The sequence below is a fragment of the Mesoplodon densirostris genome, chromosome 7 (assembly GCF_025265405.1).
Source record: "Mesoplodon densirostris isolate mMesDen1 chromosome 7, mMesDen1 primary haplotype, whole genome shotgun sequence".
Classification (NCBI taxonomy): Eukaryota; Metazoa; Chordata; class Mammalia; order Artiodactyla; family Ziphiidae; genus Mesoplodon; species Mesoplodon densirostris.
The window spans coordinates 64,337,354-64,355,703 of record NC_082667.1 but is presented as its reverse complement, the minus strand read 5'-3'; the positions used below and the strand labels follow the sequence as shown (position 1 = coordinate 64,355,703).

The window sequence follows — 18,350 nt, the reverse complement described above, 5'->3', positions numbered from 1 at the left end:
GACCTCTACGCCTGGTCGCTTTAGGGTTCTTTATTTTCCAGACCCTGTAAATCTTCTACCCGCCACATTTTAATTTTCACTGCAACCTACTTGGCGTGCCCGTGACCCCCTCCTCTCCTGGACCAGAGAACCTCTGCTCAATCTGGACCCTATGCAAGGATCTTCTCTTGTAATACTTCTCTGATCCATTCAGCCATAGTTGCTCACCTCCCCGCACTGTGCCACCTCAAAATCTAGTACAGAGCTCTTATGTAATTGTTGATCCACATTTGTCTTTCCTACTAGACCAAATTTCTTAAAGGCTGGAGGATTACTTTCTTTTAACATGGACTCCTAGCTCCTGGCATGTAGTACATGTTCAACAAATGATCGTTAAGTGAATGAATACTCCTACCCTCACCTCCCTTTCTAAACTAAAGTGCAAGAGACGTCCTTTCCGTCTTAAGCCTCAGCCAGTGTTCAAGATCACATTCCCTCAGTTACTCAGTGTGTGTTTGGGTGTATTTTCTGTGCCTTGTTCCCTTCAGCTAAAATACATTTTAGCTAAAATATCCTAAATTCTCCCTGTTTCTATTTATTACCCTTGCTCTTTCCTTTTCAGCCAAGCTCCCCAAAAGAATAGTCAACAAATCCTGTCCATTTGCTAGCTTCCCATTCATTGTTTAATCCACTGCAGTCTAGCTCTCAGCCCCATTATTTCAATGAAATTGCTCTTACCGAGGTCATCAATTAACCAAACACCAAACTGAATGTATTCTTCCTCATACCACTTATTCTTTGTTGTACTTTACCCATTTGACTTCTTTTTCTAACTAATCTCTTGCCTTCCTCCTGTCTTTCTGGCTACTTCTCTGTCTTCCTTTCAGGTTCTTCTAAATTTGTCCACCATTTAAGTGTTGGTGTTCTTCAGTCTTCTGTCCTTGCCTCTCTTAACTCTTCATAGTACACAGTGTTCTTGGGTGAACTCATCTTGGGTGGCTTCAATTCACATCTCTGTTGCTGAGCTCCAGACTCATATATTCACTTAGTTTCTGGTTAGTATTCCTTGGCCATTCTAAGACATCCTAGATAGACATATCCAAATACTTTGATCTTCCCAGTTCTCTGGTGTCTTCTTTATTCTATAGCTTGATGAGCAGCCTTGTCCACCCAGATAGTGGTGTCAGGGAGACTTGAAAATTGTCCCAAGCATTCTTTTCCTCTAATACGCTGTCACCGTGTCCTTTTTTCTATACCTATCTCTCAAATCTGCTTTCTCCTTTTTAGCCCTCGTGCAATGGCCTTCATTAAGGCCCTCATCTTCTGTCTTATCTGAATTTCGGCACCCTCCTGTGATCACCCTGCCTGTATTCTAACCCTCCTCCAATCCGTCCATCCTTCACACCTCTGTCAGTTTGATCTTCCTAAAACATGACTGTCATCCTTTCACTTACTTGATCAAGAAGTCTGATAGCTCCCTATTACCAACAGAATACAGCCCACTTGCCTTTCCAAACTAACCTCGGCTTCTTCCCTGCGCAAGCTTTCTACTGCAGCCAAACTTGGTACATCCCTTCTACCTTTTTTCCTGTGCTAGTGCCATTTCTCATGCCTGGAGTACTCATCTTCTTTCTGACCAGATGTCCTGAAGCTTCCTCAACCTTTAAACCCTACCTTACATTCTGCTTCTTCCCAGAACCCACAGTGAGAATAACCAAATACACCTTGCAGCTTACAAAATGTGTCTGCCTGAGAGGTCAACTCTACTAGCCCCATTTTATGAATGAGAGAGTTGAGGCACAGAAGGCTGACTGACTTGCCAGAGGCTATAGAGCTGCTAAGATATAGAGCCTGGGCCTAGCCTTTAGTCTTTTTTCTCCAAATCTCCTGCTTTTACCTTAGCAACTCCTCCCTCTCTGACCTCACAGCATTATGGGCTTCATCACTCCTTCAGTCCTTAATCACATACTGTCTGTTACCAGCAGAAAGAGAGGCCTTGAGAGTTGGAGGCAAGGCCTAGGAAGAGATCGTCCTCTATTTGACATCAAAACTGGCCAGTAAGTGCACAAGTGATGAGCTGAGCTACCTAGAAGCTACCCTTGGGAAGATGGTCTGTGAATGGAGGTAAGCTGGGCAGAGTTTTGGGAATGAAAGGTTACCTTCAGGTATCTAGTAAATAGGGACTGAAGTAAGGACCAAGACTTCCCAGGGCATGGAGGTAGAGTCTGGTTGATGGGACACTGCTTCTGGATAGTTTTGTCAGGTTCCTTGGTTACAGAGGGGCTACATCCTATCCTTCGGGCCATCCTTCTGAATGGAAGGCCTCCCTGAGTGGACTAGCACTCTGTGTTGGGTTCTGTGCTCACCTAACATTCTCCTCATTGGTGGTTTGATCTCCAGGGTAGGGGGAATGCCCTGGACAGTTGTCTGGTTTTGGTTTTCTAGCCAGCTCCCTCTTCTTCCCAAGGAAATCATGTAGCTTTAACATAAGGCTCCTGTGGGGTTTGTCAGTGTGGGTCAGCCAGCTCTGAGAGAGCAAACAAAGCTGAATTCTGTATACAAAGTTAAACAGCAGCCAGACGTGAGGCGCTCAGTGATCTGTCCCTCCTCACCAGGCACACGGGGCGTGATGGTGGACATGACCCGCAAGAGGCCTCTTTCTCTGTGGCATCTCTTCGGAAGTAAAGCATGGCCTTGTGACATCTCAGACATCTGGGCTCCCCCAGAGGGTCAGGGCCTCAGAAAATGCCTGTGAAATGAGCAGAAGGGAGAGGATGCCAGGCAGGGAGAGGATACCAGCCTGGTGAGGCAGGTATATGCAGTGCTGACCTTTTTGCTCCCTCAGCCCTCTCTCCAGGTGGCCTTGTAAACATACTGCCACCCTGAAGAGGGCCCTGGTGGTCCTTCTCTCTTCCTTGCCTCTCTGGGTGCCTGATTTCATCAGCAGTCCTTCGGACAGCAACAACAGCATGGGTGCATCCAGCCTTGTTTTCTTGCTCTCTACCTTTAGACTTGGACATTTGGAAATATTATGTTGCTTTCCTTTTTCAAGTAGAAGATTGTTAATTTAAGATGGGAAGAGTCAGGATGTCTTTTCTAAGTGAGAATTTGAGAAAAACTCAGAAATCCAAATTTACTTCAGAAAGAATTTTAAAACATATGTAATAGAAAAGACAGTAAAACATGAAAGAAAATTTTGAAAAAACGTAAGTGTAAACATCTCAAATTATAATACCTTACAGCGCCGTTTTCATGTCTGAATATTACCTTTTAGTTTTTATTTACATCTAGACATAGCTATCTGCAAAGCTGATGATCATAGTATACAAATCCTTTTGTATTCTGCTTTTTATTTAATACTATTACATTTTTTCTGTATCACTACCCAGTATCCATGATTATTATTTTTAACAGCTGAAGAGTAATTTATCTTCAGCACATACTATAATTTACCAAGGCATTTTCTCATGTATTTTGTTTCCTTGTTCTCATTGTGTTCTTTGCTATTGGAGAAAATGATGCAGTGAACAATTGTGTATATGTGGCTTTTTTCTTCTTCTGTTGAATAACTTGTCTAGGATAAATTCCCAGAAGTGGGATTGCTGTATTATAGGGTATAAACATTTTTATGATTCATTTTATGTTGCTATATGTATATATATATATATATATATTTTTTTTTTTTCCCAAATGGATTGTACCTATACCAATTTATGCACCAGAAGCATGTATAGTTTCCAGTTTAAACTACACCAGGTTCAGGGTTTTTGTTTGTTTTGTTTTGTTTTGTTTTGTTTTATCAGTAGTTTTTGATATATGGCAATATGGCATTTAGGGGAAAATTCATAGGACCACACAGGTTTTCTTCATTACAAAGTAAAAATAAATATAACTCGAGGACTAGGAGTCCTTCCTTTCTGTGCTGGATAGATTTTCAAAAGTCTCATTATACTACGTGGCAAATGCTTTCCTAACAGCTTTGTTGGAAGCTAGGATGGAAAACCCCACTGCCATTAAACTCAGAATAGCAGAATGTGAAGGGAGGAATGCCAGGATCTTTGAGGGCAGTTCATCCAATAGCACAACAAATTCAACTGCTCCTCAGTTTTAATTTAATTTTAGATGATAAAATTCATGGAAAGAACACAAAAATTTTGGTTCATTTCCTACCTCTGTTTTCACTAGCTGAATGATTTTGAACAAGTAGCATATTCTCTTTGAGTCTTAGTTTTCTTGTCTGTATAGTGAAAAAATACTGAGATTCATTTGTTCATTTTAGAAATATTTATTGAGTGTGTGCTATGTTCAGGCACTATATATAGATGCCAGGCGAAGAGGGGAGGGTACCATGGTGAACAAGAAAGACAAAGTCCTGCCCTAGGACTGTGTCTAAAACAGACAGTGAACAAGTAAACAAACAAATAAATAATATGTCACATTCAACACAGTCTAGCATTAGAGTAGGTGCTCTCTCATTACTTGGTGTTTCTCCCTCCCATTTTTTCCCATAAAATGTGTACTATTTTGATGATAATTTGTTCTGTACTAACCATGCAAACAATCTTTGAAATTCTAACTCCCAGTGTGGCATGCAATGACCTGCTCTGTTATTCCTTGCAAGGTTACAGAAACCCAGTTAATATCTCCCTTCTCTCACATCTGGGTGTGGGATATTAAAGGAGGTGGTTTGTAAGCAAGGTAATATAGGTGAGGTTTCCTGTGCGTCCTTCCAGTCTTTCACCTGATGTTTCATTTAGTTCAGGTCTCTTCATGACTGAAAGCAGAGCTGATTGCTGGTATATTTTGTTTGACTCACGCTGTTTTCTTATGTTTTTAAAATTTTAATTGGTTGCCAACGTTTAAAAATTTAAATAAAAATCCAGATTTCTGGTGTTTTGAAAAAACTAAGACTTGGCAACACCAAACCCATACTCTTTATATGGCTGGCCCCTGGAGGCATTTAAATTGGCTACTCCTGGCTTAAGGACATTCTGCCAAACTATCCCCTTCACTTTCCCAGGTCAGGGGAGATAGGAGGGAGAGGGAAGAGCTAAGTTATGGTGAGGAGGAAGGGGATAAAAAAGAGATCATTTGACCTTCCCCCGTTCTCCTCAAGTCAGAGACCCATTGCTGTGCCTTTAATTTAACCTTTACCCTGATAGAGTTAATTCAATTGCTCTTCTAAGACAGAAATGAAATACTTATTTCTTTATATTCTTACCCTGGGTAGTGCCCACTGGTTTGGAAAGCTATGCCACCACCACCCCCCCAAATGCCCAGAATTGTTTTTCAGAGTCTAGTGCAGCAGTTCTCAAAGTGTGGTCTAAAGGCCCATCAGGGGTCCCTGAGACCCTTTCAGGGGTTCCACAAGGTCAAAACAATTTTCATAGTAATACTAAGATGTTATTTGCCCTTTTCACTGGGTTGACATTTGCACTGAGGGTGCCAAAGCCAAAGCCAAGAACAAGTCAGTGTGTTCTTCACTGCCAGGCATTTGTAAAGAAAAGAAAAGAAAAAGAGCCAGTTTCACTGAAGAATGTTCACTTTTATTAAATTTCAATTCTTGAATACAAGTCTTTTTAATATTCTATGTGAAGAAATTAGAAGTATGCAAAAAGCGCCTCTGCTACTTATCAAAGTGAGGAACTGCACTTGTGCTACTATTTGAGTTGCACGCTGCGCTAGCCTTATTATTGGTATTGTAGAACAATAGTTTTATTTGAAAGAACAACTGACAGACAAACTGTGATTATTCAGGCTTGGGAATTTGGCAGATATTTTCTCAAAGAATGAAATGAGCCTGTCACTTCAAGGAAGAAAACTGACAGTATTTGTTGCCAATGATAAAATTTGAGTTTGCAAGCAAAAATTAGAATTCAGGTAAAGTTATAGCTGCCTCCATGAGTTTGACAACTTCATAATAGTTACAGAATTTTCTGATGCAATTAGAGGTGATATTAAAGAGTGTGATTTTTTTCTATAATGAAACATGGCAATATTTGGAGCATCTGTGTAAATCATTGAACCAATATTTTCCAAATCAACAGTGCTTGATGTTATAAAAATTATGCCTGGGTAAAAGAGCAGTTCAAAGTGTAAGACAGACCAGTGGATGTTAATAGAACAGAGTAAGAAAAGTTCACTGATGTAGTTTCAGATTCCACATTACAACTAACCTTTAAGAAACTACCGCTTGTTAAATTTTGCAGTAGTATCAAAGAATATCCACAATTATCTGATAAGGCTACTAAAATATGCCTATCTTTTCCAGCTGTATAGCTGTGTGAGGCTGGATTTTCTTCATATACTGTAAACAAAACAGCGTGTAACAGATTGACTGCAGAAGCAGGTATGGAAAGCCAGCTTCTTCTATTAAGTCTTCTGTTAAGCCAGACATTAATGAAATTTCCAAAAAGGGAAAAACAATGTCACTCTTCTCACTAAATTTATTATTTGAAAGTAGTTAATTTTTCCTGAAAAGTATGTTATTCATGTTGACTTGTAATAGGTTTATTGTTTTTTAATGAATTAATATTTTTAAATTATCTCAGTTTTAATTTATAACATGGTAAATGGCAGTAGATATAACCACATAAACAAAATCTCTTTGGGGTGCTCAATAATTAAAATATGTAAAGCAGTTCTAAGACTAAAAGGTCTGATATTCTCAAAGTCTAATGAAATAAACTCAGCCACATTTAAACCTAAGAGAGATTGCCCTCACGTTGCCTACTATGGCTGCTGTCTGGGAAAAAAACTGCCCTTAGAGCCTCAGAATGAATTAGAGGGGAAAGACCCCCCCATTACTTTATTTAGTGGCATCTTTCTGGGCCCGCAAGAATGCTGGTCTCCCCCAACCCCGTCGTCCTTTGTCCTTAATGGGCTTGGCTCTGAAAGACTGGATTGAAGTGAAAGTTCTCTCAAATTTGCATAATTACAGAGCTCCGGATTTGAATTAAATGATCTTTGGTTTTTTTCTTAAATAAGTACAAATATAAAACTAGGTGCACTATTTCTGCTCTTATACAATTACAAAACCTAATACAGTTTATAAATTATAAAAAACCAAAACAATCAAATTAACAATGTTAGTTTCATTTGCAGATGATGTGTTGCTAAACGAAACTGTCACTACAGCTTAAGTGTGGTGCACCCTGTTGTGGCTAAGTTTAGCAAACTTGTGCCACAGTGATGGTGCCCCACTTTCCCCACCACCTTTGTCTATTCCAAGTACTGTGAAACATTCATCATTGTGTGCCATTATCTCATTTTAGCTTCATGTGGCTGGAGGGCATCATTTACATATTGTCTGCTCCTTTCTCTTCTCATTAGCCTGAGACAAAGTAATACTGCTTGGTAAGAACTAGATGCTAACTCTTAACACTTCCTCTAAAATCTCATCATGATGAATATATAGATGATCCAGAATATTTATACTTTAAAAACTCATCAGAATGAAACACTAATTTAAAAATGTTGGTGGAGAGAGCTCCTGAGGACATGTGTGTGGACCTCAGCTTGAGAAACATTTCAGTTAAGAGTATGGAGTCTGAAATCAGACTGACCTGGATTTGAATTTGCATTTGAATTCTGCTGTTGACTGTCTGTCTTTGTGCAATTACCCAACCTCTCTGAACCTCAGTTTCCTCATCCTGTCTCTGATGGTTTTATTTAATTTTTTTAAATATCATAATCCCTATCTCCAAGGGTAATTGTGAGGATGGAGATAAAGTATATAAAGCACCTGGCATAAACCTGGCATTTAATAAATTTCCTTCTCTTTCCCAAAATGAACCCTTGGATCAAGCTTGTCCACTAATAAAGAGAGGCACAGGTAGATCTGGGACACTTGAAGGCAAACAAACCCTGTAATAAACACACAACCTAGCAGACCCCTCCAGGCTTTGTTTTCCACAGCAGAGATGCTGGACTGTCTTTTGGGCCCAAGTGAGAGGTTGAGTCTGTGCCCTGTTGTAGGGCATGAGCCTCCAGTTCTGGAGAGGGACATAGCCTGGCCTTCTGAGGCCTTGGTCTCTGAGTCCTTTCTGGCCTGTCCAGGAATATCTGTCTCCCCAAAGAAGCAGATCACTCTGCTTTGTGCTTCACTTACAGGGAGTGGAGCTTGCTCGCTCTACACACTGCTTCACGCTTGTATTAAGGGTATTAATGGAAAAGCCCCGGTTCTGGGCACATGCATGGGTATGGATATAGTTGTGAGCTTTATGGGGCGACCACTAGTTGACCAGAAACACAGAAGTGGACAGATAGAGGCGGTACTGATCTGCTCATTATGCCAGCAGGACGTGCAAGATATAGGTGCCTGGCTCCTACCCTGTCAGCATTTGCTCTGTAAGGACTGCTTCCAGGGCTTGATCCAGGAGCTAGGGCAGGTTGCTGGGGTTCATGGGACTGTCCCAGATGGTAAGTACAAAAACACCACAGGTTCACCTCCTTCTATATAACAGGTCTCTTCCCATTTCATAGGTACTGAAGTTCAGGTGTAGAAAGAATCAGAATGTAAGAGCCCAAGGGATACTCGTTGCTGAAAGCAACTCTTTGGGGAATCTGTGAGACAAAGCAAATCCTCTTGATGTTTAATATATGTTTTGTAAGCTGGGATTTTTCATGTTTGGGATTTCCTTAAATTGGTGGCAGGCTAAGAAACCTGGGAAGGTTTAGATTCAAGGTTTGGCTGACTCCCCAGAAGGAGAGGGCATGTCCTGACCCACTGAACTTCCAAGGCAGGGGGAGAATGGCTGGGCTCCTAGCGTCAGTCAGGAACAGATTTTGAACAGACTCGCACTGTCTAATGAACCATTCACCATCTAAGCTGCTCCCTCCTCCAGCAGGGAGGAGCTTCTGTCTTTCTTCTGAACATCAGGTTTCCTAGGAAACAATCTCATTGAGAACTGTGAAGCCCTTGGAGACAAGAGCCAAGTCCCTTCGTTTCAGTATTCTAGCACAGGGCATGTAACAGAGATGCAGTGAGTGTCTGCTGAATGAACTCGTGGGATGAAAAAGCCAAATAAGTTGACAGCATTTAGAAACATCATCATTGTTTGTTTTGTTGTCTGCAGTTTTTTCAAAGTGATTTGTAGCACAAGTTTAGGCTATCTTTGAGGCATTATAGCATTGCAGTTGTCTTTAGATCTGAATTTCGAGGCCTCTAAACCCTTGGGCAAGCTACCTAAGCTCTCTGAGTCTCTGTTGAGAGTTCAGAGTACAGAAAAGGTATTGTATACTTTGATTTTTTAAATTAATACATGATTTTTAAACTTACTACTTAGACTTAGTTCTTCCTTAAGCTTTTAATTTTAACTTACAAATCTTGTTCTATTTATAAATATAGCAAATTTAACAATCACTTTTAAGGGGCCTTTCATTAATATTTAAACATATTTACAGTTAATATTTGCTTTTATAAACTAAATTTTTAAAAATAATTCAATTGTCCAGCAAATAAGCATTCTAAATTACTTAAAGAACTCTTGGAAATACAGTAAGTTAAATGTATAAATAAGGTGAATCTTAAATATGTCTTAAAAAGTTCCAGCACTGTTGGGTTATTATCCAGAATATGTAAAGAACTCTTACAACTCAAGAATAAAAACAAACAAACAACCCAATTAAAAACTGGGCAAAGAACTTGGAATAGACATTTCTCCAAACAAGATATCCAAACGCCCAGCAAGCACATGAAAAAATGTTTACTATCACTGATATTTAGGGAAATACAAATCAAAACCATAATGAGATACCACCTCACATCTGTTAGGATGGCTAGTATTAAAAAAAAGAACAGAAAATAAGTGTTTGTGAGGATGTGGAGAAATTGGAATCCTGTGCACTGTTGGTGGGAATATAAAATGGTGCAGACTCCATGGAGAACGGTAAAGTGATTCCTCAAAAAATTTAAATATAGAATTACCAGCAGTTCCACTTCTGGATATATACCCAAAGTAATTAAAAGCAGGGACTAGAAGAGATATTTTTATGCCTGTGTTCATAGCAGCCTTATTTGCAATAGCCAAAAGGTGGAAGGAACCTAAGAGTCCATGGACAGATGAATGGATAAATAATTGTGGTATACACATATAATGGAATAGTATTCATCCTTAATAAGGAAGGAAATTCTGACACATGCTACAACATGAATGACCTTTGAGAACAGTATGTTAAATGAAATAAGCCAGTCATAAAAAGACAAATACTCTGTGATTCTACTTACATGAGGTACCTAAAGTAGCCAGATTTATAGAGATAGAAAGTAGAACGGTGGTTGCCAAGGGGTGGGAGAAGGAGGGAATGGGGAGTTGTTTAATGATATAGTTTAAGTTTTGCCTTTTTTTTAATTTTAATTTTTCTATTGGAGTATAGTTGATTTACAGTGTTGTTAGTTTCAAGTTTTTCCCATTTTTTAATCAGGTTTTTGTTGTTGTTGAGTTCTTTATGTATTCTCAATACTAGACCCTTATCAGATAAATGATTTGCAAATATTTTCTCTCATTCCATGGGTTGCCTTTTGTTTTGTTGATAGTGTCCTGTTAACATAGTGAAAGTTTTAAAGAAGTCCAACGTACCTATTTTTTCCAAAAGCCTGTGTTTTTGGTGTCATATCCAGGAAATTATTGCCAAATCCATTGTCATAAAGCTTTTCCCCTATGTTTTCTTGTAAGAGTTTTATAGTTTGGACTCTTATGTTTAGGTCTTTGATCTCATTTAAGATTTTTTTTTTAATGTTTTAAAATTTTGTTTATTTATTTATTTATTTTTGGCTGTGTTGGGTCTTCGTTTCTGTGCGTGGGCTTTCTCTAGTTGCGGCGAGTGGGGGCCACTCTTCATCGTGGTGCGTGGGCCTCTCACTGTCGCGGCCTCTCTTGTCGCGGAGCACAAGCTCCAGGCGCGCAGGCTCAGTAGTTGTGGCGCACAGGCCTAGTTGCTCCGCGGCATGTGGGATCTTCCCAGACCAGGGCTCGAACCCATGTCCCCTGCATCGGCAGGCAGATTCTCAACCACTGCACCACCAGGGGAGCCCCTCACTTAAGATTTTTAACGTGAACTAGGGACTTCCCTGGTGGTCCAGTGGGTAAGACTCGGTGCTCCCAATGCAGGGGGCCCAGGTTCGATCCCTGGTCCGGGAACTAGATCCCACATGTATGCCGCAACTAAGATCTGGTGCAGCCTAAACAAATAAATAAACAAATAAAATACATTTAAAAAAACACAACCGAATGCCTTAAAAAAATAAAAGAGTTTTAACATGAACTAATTATGCATGTTTCAAGGATATGTTTGACTCTAAAGTCAGAAAACTAAATTCATACTAGTGACAATTATTAGAATCATAGTGTTTTGTTGCCAGGTTATTCTAAGTGCGAGGGAGAATGAAAACATAAGCTTTGGTGTCAGTATATCTGGGCATCTGAGTGTGAGTCCTAATCTACCTGCCACTTAATACAGTAGTTGTATAGCTTGGTAAGTTTTCCTCCCTGTAAAATGGGGACGATGATAGTAGTAATTAACTTATAGGATTGTTATGAAGATTAAATGAGAACATACACATAAAACGTTCTGTACTGTGCCTAGGATATAGTAAGAGACCAAGAAATGTGAAAAAATACCATTGTTTAGAACTTGTGAAACTGAAGTGGAAAAAAATCTGTTAGATGCAAACATGCTTGACTTGGAACCAGAGAGGCAATTTCTTGAATATGTGGCATCTTACCTTATTTAGTATGTCCTGCGGTCTGTCTAGGCTATTGTTACCTTCCATATTTGCATTTGTGGATCAGAGTGGAATAAGCTTCCTCTGCTACTTGGAGGTTTTAGGATTCTATGCTGTGTGGTATTTGTTGGTTCGTATGTCTATCTCCTTCACAGGTAGTTATTGACTTTTATGTACCAGGCCCTATGGCATTTAAGGTGCAGAGATGAAAAGACAGGGCCCTTGCCTTCATGGAACTCATATTCTATTGAAGGGCAGATAACTAAACAGATGATAATAATACAGTGTGGTAAGAATGTGAAGAGAAGACTGTTTAAAGTTTAGGCAAAGGAGCAATACCTCTGGGAGATTCTCCATGCACAAGGACTGGTGGATATCAGTTGCTCACTGAATGTTTTCTGAAGAACTAAAAGAATGGCACTCAAATGAGCTGACTGATGAAGAGCAGAGATGTCACCTATCTCTGGCAAGTCCAGTGAGATACCCAATACCTGAACTTAGATTCCTGTGGTAATTTGAGAAGCCATGCTTTGGGAGTTTGATTCTTTGGAAAGAGCTTTTAGCACTGCCACTTTATCCAGCAGAGTAGGAGTACAGACTTGCTAAAAGGCTTATCCTATTTCTGCCAATCTGGGGCTTTCAAAAGTTAAATATGGGAATAGGTAGAGGGTTGGCAGGGGAGATGGATAGAGGCTGAAGAATTAAATAGGTCCTTAGCATCAACGCCTCCAGCCAGTTGTGGCCACATTGCATGGGGATGAGTCCATTTCCATAAATCTATTCCTGCTGGTTGCTGGGCAGAACTGAGAAGTTGCTGAGTTGAATGGAAGAGGGGCTGTGCCTGGGCTCAGTGTCTGTCCAGCTGGTTTTCAACTCTGATCCCTCAGTGGAGCCTCTCCAGGCCTGCATGTTTGCAGTGGGGCTCAGCACTGGGGGAGGGAGTGAGGTGGGCATCTCATTCAACTGGGCTGTGCCTTTCATCTCTACAATGCCACAGCCCAACATAGAACCTGCATTCCATTAATGCAGCCACAGGCTAACTGAGATTCTCCCCAGCAACTCCATCACACTAGGAAGTAGGTCTGCATCAGGTCTTAGGCTCTGAGGGGACCAGCTGGACCAGGTCTTTGAAAACTGATGATGGGGACCAAAGCAAAGGCAGTAGTATGCTGAGCACACAGTGTCTTAGCTGTGCTGTGGGATGACTGGAGTGGAAGGCTCCAGAAAGGCTGGATATTGGAAACGGATCTACTCAGCCAATGAGAATATCTTCTTGGGACTGTTTGCTTTTAAGCCTATTTGAAAATGGTCCCAAGTCAAATTCTACGTGGAAAGTTGGCCATTGAGTCCCCAAGTGATACTTTAAATAAGTGTAGCAAGCTCTGAAGGAAGCTGGCATGCCTGAAACTGTTTACTATGTGCTGGATCTGTCTTCAAAATTCTCAGGGCTCCTATGGTTTTATGTGTTGTTTTAGGGGAGGAAGGCCATTACTTGAATATTTCCTTCCCCATGTGAATAAAAGGAACATTATTCTTTCTCTTCAAATCTACTAAAAGACATATCCTAGATGGGAGACCTTGATTCTGAAGTTCAGATTCCAGAATCTCTTTGTTTAGTATCTTAATTTGGGAAAATTGGGAAATTTCAGTGTGGATGATGCAGTCTACATATGGGCAGAGCCCTGGTCTGGAAGTCATGGGCCCTGGAGCTCGGTCTGGACTCTAGCACTAACTGACTGGGTGATCCTGGGTATTCTCTGGGACTGGACTTGAAGAGCTCTAAGAACACAAAATAACCACCATAGCCTCCTGCTTCCTGAAGCTAGTGATGGGTAACAGCATATCCCTTGAAAACTACAAATGCTGAAAGAGGGAGCAATCTCTGTTCCTCAGCGGGCAGGCCTTGGGGCTTTGGGAAGATCCAAAGAGAGGGACCTGATGCAAGATGCTACAACCTCAGAGTCAGAGAGGGAAGTGATACATATCTTAATGAGCAGCTCAGCTGGAGGGGCTCTAATGGCCTGGGGTGAGAGTGGGAGGCAGAGGGGATGAGATCTCAGCGCCAGGAGCTTGGCAGGCGAGGTGACTGCTATTTGCTCACTCCAGGTGATGAACAGTGTGTGCAACTATTGTGGGATCTGTTGTGGGCAGTGACCCAAGTTTCCCAGGTGGAGGGCAGGTTGCTGAGCTGGGCTGAGCTGGGTGTGCAGCAGGTGCAGAAGCTGGAGCTCCAGAGCCCTATCAGCAGGATGGTTTTTTAGTTCATGAACAGTTTCCCCACCTTAATTGGCTCTCTAGGGCCCTGGGAGTAGCACTGGTACCTCAGAACCGTTACTGGGAGAGCAGTTCCCCTGGTGATGGGAAGGAGGCAGGCAGTGTTTTGGGGGATGTGCTTGCTGCTGCTGGCACTACTTGGAAAGCTATAGCTAGGGAGGGAGTTCAAGGTAGATGTGATTGATGGACAGGGTCTTGGAGCCAAATTTCCTTTCCAAACAGAAGGGTCTTGACCAATTTAGGCTATTCAGTAGACAGTGGGGAGCCACTGAAAGTTTTGGGTCAGTGGAATATAATCAAATCTGTATTTTTGAAAAGTCATTCTGGCTTCCTGAGAAGAATGAATGGAGGAGACAAGACTGGATGCAGTAAGACCTGCTAGGAAACTACTGTAGTTGTCCAGGCCACTGGTTCCTGATTACTGGTCCTTGAACTAGTGCTGGTCTGGATGCCTAAGAATTATTTGGGAAACTTGCTAAAAATATAGATTCCTGGTCCCGTACCCACACCCAAGAGATTTGGATTTGGTAGATTTGGGATTTCTAACAAACGCTACAGATTTGTGAATCATTGGTCCAGCAAGGCAGAATGAGGCCTGATCCTTTTTAAGAAGGTATGGATGCCAGAGAAAGTAGGATACAGGTACAATAAGATTTGGCAACTGCCCTCTTCCTCCTCCCGTTACCTATCTCTGTTCATGGCAGCCCATCCATGTGACCCTTTTTCCTTCACATACCACCACTCCCCTCAGCATCCTACTTTGGTCATGTCCTCTTGGTTCTCTTTGAAACAACTCTTCTGTCCCTTTTTTTCCCGTTTCTACCCTCATTCAGGATCCCATTAATCCTTAACTGGACAAGCCTCCTCCCTGCCCCCCACTCCCACCCCCAATCTCCAGTCCATCAAGATAGTCATAAAGCCAGAACCCTTTTTGGGTGGCCTTTGCTTTTAGGATAAATGTCAAGCCTCTTGGCTTAGCATCCAGGGCTCTTCAGGAACTTACTCTACTGCCAGTCTTTCCAGGTTCATTCCCTGTCACTTCCCCTCTGTGCTCTTGAAATTTGCCTGTACTCTGGGCTTTAGCAATTATCCTGGACTCGTAGTTTTGCCCCATCCTAATATCTTTGCTCTAACCTGACCCTGTTTTTCCTCCCTCTTTCTCTCCCAGCTTGTGTGTAACTGTATCTCCCTGGGGGGAGGGGTAGAGTTAGCTGCCGAGGGACACCTCTCAGGACCTTTGTGCATTATAAATGTGTGTCTTCTCCATCTGAAGTCCTAATCCTCCGCTGTGACGGACAATTGGTCACTATGGCAACTGAGTGTGACATCACAGGATAAGGACTTCAGGTGAAGTGGCAGGAGCAGGTGAGTGTGTAGGAGACAGACTTTAATGTCTGTCGAAGCCCCCTCGCCCCCACCCTCCTTCAGTGCCGGGGGCATGGAGGGCTATCTCGGGCTCCTGCTGATTTTTAAAATGCTGTGGTGAGAGTGTGTGCCTGGCATCTGCGTGCTGCAGTAGTGTGGGGCTGACAGAGTGTGTCAAGTTGAGCTCTGGCTGTGCAGGCACCGCTGCTGCGTGAGCCTGTTATTCCATTCTGGATTGCTATTTTGATACCCAGATTGCATCATTCTTCCTACGTATAAACAGGGGGTCCCCAGGGCCCTGCAGCTACTCACTTCTCTACCAACACTGTTGTGATGAGCTCTATTTAAATGAGCTGCCGGATCGGGGCAGGTTCCAGCCACACATGAGCACTGTCATTTTGGGGAACATGGAGGGCTGAAGGATTTTTGGATCGAGTCCTAAAAGGCTGAGAGTGATGGCCTCCTGAGCTATGCAGAGGGCGACAGAGCTAGTTCCTGAAAGTTGAAAATCTCGTTTTCTTCCTTCTGAGCTTCTGTTCCAAGGCACCCAGAGGATTAGGAAGGAGATGCAGCTAGGAAGAGAGTCGCCTCTTTGAGGTCTCCCTCTTGCTGTTCAGTTTGGGAAAAATACTGCAGAGCCTTCGAGATAAACAGGAACAGGAGGAGTCAACCAAGCCCTTTCTTGCAGAAGCGTCTCAGGTGAGCTGGAGAAATGCAGCCCCGGCTGAGGATGCATCAGGGACAGGAGGAGAGGACCCAGGCTGCTCCCCCTTCCCCACCCCGCACCCAGCTCCCTGAGGCTTAGGCCCTGCGGCCCAGCTGGCTGCAGAGTGCAGGGTGGGTGTTCCTGGGCACTTGGTAAGCACCATGCTCTGGGACCTGTGGTGGTCTCACCTGTCGCTCTTCTGACTTCTCCCCCAGGTGTTGCTCTAATCACAGGGCAGCAGGCCCCACAGGTAAGCCTGTTGGCAGCCAGGGGCAGGAGCAGAATCACCTTAGGATCGAGATCTGTCTTTCTAGCAGGGTCTGGGCATCTGGGGAGTGGGTGCAACGTGTTTCTCAAAGGTGGTGCTGCTCTGAGCTATGGGCTAGAGGAAGGCTTCGGGGGCTTGTGTGGTGGGGGCCTTAGCTGATGCCCAGTACCCTGGGGCTGCCTTGGGTGGGAGGGCAGGAATGGTTAGTGAGGATGGCCAGCCTGCCAGAGAATATAACTGGAGTGGTTTTTCTCCTTGCATAATGTCTGATAGAGGCATACCCCTGACAGAGGTAATCAGGGACTACTCAGTGGTTCAAGGTGCCACCTGTGATTTACAAGGATCTGTGGTTTTTAGCTATGTCCCTCCCTCTTTCTGGGCCTCTGTGTCACCATCTTTATGATGAGGGAACTGGGTAGATGAACAGTGGAAAAAGCTAGGTCTGGAAGCTGGGTTTGTCCAGCTTTGGTTCTACAGGTGAGAGCGGGCAGTGGAGCATCAGTCTCCTCCAGATTATACCACTGCTCTATTGGAGTCAGAGCTTGGGCCCCAGCGGCAAAGTTTCACGGAGCCCTGGGCAAGAGCTCTAGAATGAAGGGCCTTTTAACCCTCAGAGGGTTGCTTAGCACTGAGCTCGGGCTTACGTGCATGTGTCCCGACCTGGTGGGCTGAGCTGACCCATGCTAGTTTTCTGAGACCTCCTTGGGACTCCTCTCCCACCCCAGCCCCATGCCCAGGTTGCCTTGGCACTGCCGTTCATGTCTGAGGGTGGACTACCTAGTCTCGGCCCACCTCCCTTGCTGCCTCACTACGTCCTGGGCTCAGCACACTCTCTAGGCCCCAGCAGCAGTCGTTGTAGCGCCAAACCTCAGGCTGCACCCTAAGCCCACTCATGGGTCCTTCAGTGAAGCTGGGAGTTAGGGGACGCAAAAGGTGTCCTCCAATTCCCCACCAACCCCCAGGGTGCCTAGGTATCAGGACACCCTTCTGTCTGTTGGGCATCTGCCCTTTTCTCTTCTCTGCCAGAGGGGAAATACATGACGGCTGCAATTCGGAGTCTTCCTTAACTTGTTGGAGCCTCTTTAAAACTGGGTGAGCTTGCCTTTCTCAGCTGCATGATACAGGGGGCAGATCTATCCGGCTCAGCCACAGGGGAAAGGGGTTCTCTCTCTTTGGCACTGGTCCTCAAACTTGGTTGTACATTGTAGTCACCTGGGGAATTCTTTTTTTTTTTTTTAATAAATTTATTTATGTATTTATTTATGGTTGCGTTGGGTCCTCATTGCTGGGCGTGGGCTTTCTCTAGTGGCAGCGAACAGGTACGGGGGCCCCTCATTGCGGTGGCTTCTCTTGTAAAGCCCGGGCTCTAGGCGCGCGGGCTCAGCAGCTGCGGTGCGTGGGCTCAGCCGCTCCGCAGCATGTGGGGTACTCCCGGGCCAGGGCCCGAACCCGTGTCCCCTGCACTGGCAGGCGGACTCTCAACCACTGCACCACCAGGGAGTCCCCTCACCTGGGGAATTTTTAAAAATACTGATGCCTGGCTCCTACCTCCTGAAACTCTGATTTAATTGATATGGGATATGGACTGGACATCAGGATGTTTAAAAGTACCTCATATGATTCAAATATGTAACAAAGTTTGAGAACCACTGATCTGTAGAATGAAACTGCCCCCAGATTTATTTTTTCTAGGCAGAAAAACTCTGCTTCATTTGCCTTTTCTCGAAGATCATATTTCTTAAAACTTTAAGCATAGCTGGGGCTGGCTTCCAGCTCCTTCTCGATTCCAAGTTCAAAGCTGGGTCCAGGTCATCATTAGAGTCTGATCATTATTATGGAATATTTTACTTAAAATCAAATCATTTAGTTAATTAAAATAAAATTATCTTGTTTATTTACACTTGAATTAGAGAGGAGTATAGCATAGTGGACAGGGCTGAGTTTTAGAGGTGGACAGACTTGGTTGGGCTCCAATTATAGTTCTGCCTCTGCTTTCTATGATCTTTGGTAGATGACAACTTCTTGGAGCCTCA

At 43.2% G+C, this 18,350-nt stretch overlaps 1 protein-coding gene across 5 annotated transcripts in view; it reads left to right on the top strand.

Moving 5' to 3' along the window:
- TRIM66 (tripartite motif containing 66) overlaps window positions 1–18,350 on the top strand; it is a 60,083-nt gene that overhangs the window by 451 nt on the left and 41,282 nt on the right. For 2 of the 5 annotated variants that reach the window (XM_060105003.1, XM_060105004.1), the window contains exon 2: window positions 1,965–2,103. The gene's annotated coding sequence lies outside the window, so the exon portion shown is untranslated. Of the gene's footprint in view, window positions 1–1,961; window positions 2,104–15,813; window positions 16,043–18,350 lie in introns of those variants that run through there. The other 3 variants (XM_060105002.1, XM_060105001.1, XM_060105006.1) reach the window with 2 other exon arrangements.